The sequence below is a fragment of the Corvus brachyrhynchos genome, unplaced genomic scaffold (assembly GCF_000691975.1).
Source record: "Corvus brachyrhynchos isolate BGI_N302 unplaced genomic scaffold, ASM69197v1 scaffold442, whole genome shotgun sequence".
NCBI classification, from domain to species: Eukaryota; Metazoa; Chordata; class Aves; order Passeriformes; family Corvidae; genus Corvus; species Corvus brachyrhynchos.
The window spans coordinates 50,153-51,132 of NW_008236443.1; the positions used below are offsets into that span (position 1 = coordinate 50,153).

A 980-nucleotide genomic window follows, 5' to 3' on the forward strand; every position below is an offset into this window, starting at 1 on the left:
AGGAATTTTGGGTCCCCTGGGTTTGGGATCTGTGGATTTGGGGGGTGGGGATATCCTGGGGTTTGGGATCCCTGGATTTGAGGATCCTCAAGATTTGGGGTCCCTGGATTTGGGGGGAGGGGACTGCAGGGGGGGAAATCCTGGGGTTGAGGGTCACCAGATTTAGGATCCCTGGGATTTGGGATCCCTGGGTTTCGGGATCCCTGGGATTTTGTGTTCCTGGGAATTGGGATCCCTGGGATTTGGGATCCCTGGGGGATTTGGGATCCCTGGGATTTGGGGTCCCTGGGGGATTTGGGGTCCTTGGGATTTGGGATCCCTGGGTTTCGGGGTCCCTGGGATTTTGTGTTCCTGGGATTTGGGGTCCCTGGGATTTGGGATCCCTGGGGGATTTGGGATCCCTGGGATTTGGGGTCCCTGGGGGATTTGGGATCCCTGGGATTCGGGATCCCTGGGATTTGGGGTGCCACTTTCGGGGTCCCGCAGGAGCTGGAGGAGAACTTTTCCCGCGCCACCTCGGAGGCTTTGGCCGCCTTCGGGAACGGGGACCTGTTCGTGGAGAAATTCATCGAGCGCCCGCGGCACATCGAGGTCCAGATCCTGGGTACGGCCCGGGGGGGCCCCGGGGCTCTTTTGGGGGGGTCCTCGGGCTGGTTTGGGGGTCCCTGGGACGCTGGGAGGGGCCCTTGGGGCTTTTTTGGGAGGTCCTTGGGGGCTTCCGGGAGGTCTCTGGGGACTTTTACGGTACCTGGGCACCCAGGACCCTTCCAGGGGTCCCTTTTTGGGGTGTCCAGCTCCCTTTTTGGCGTTCCCAGCTCCCTTTTTGGCGTTCCCAGGTCCCTTTTTGGCGTTCCCCCAGGGCCCTGTTTGGCGTTCCCAGCTCCCTTTTTGGGGTTCCCAGTCCGTTTTTGGGGGTTTTTGGGGTTCCCTGACGCCCCGCTCCCCCAGGTGACTCCCACGGGAACGTTGTCCACCTCTTC

The 980-nt window shown here is 61.4% G+C and overlaps 1 long non-coding RNA gene across 1 annotated transcript in view; it reads left to right on the forward strand.

Moving 5' to 3' along the window:
* The window catches only part of LOC108449881, a 1,489-nt gene extending 509 nt beyond the window's left edge, over nucleotides 1–980 (forward strand). Inside the window, exons 2-3 of the long non-coding RNA XR_001866173.1 lie at nucleotides 487–604; nucleotides 949–980. This is a non-coding gene — a long non-coding RNA (uncharacterized LOC108449881). The remainder of the gene's footprint in view (nucleotides 1–486; nucleotides 605–948) is intronic.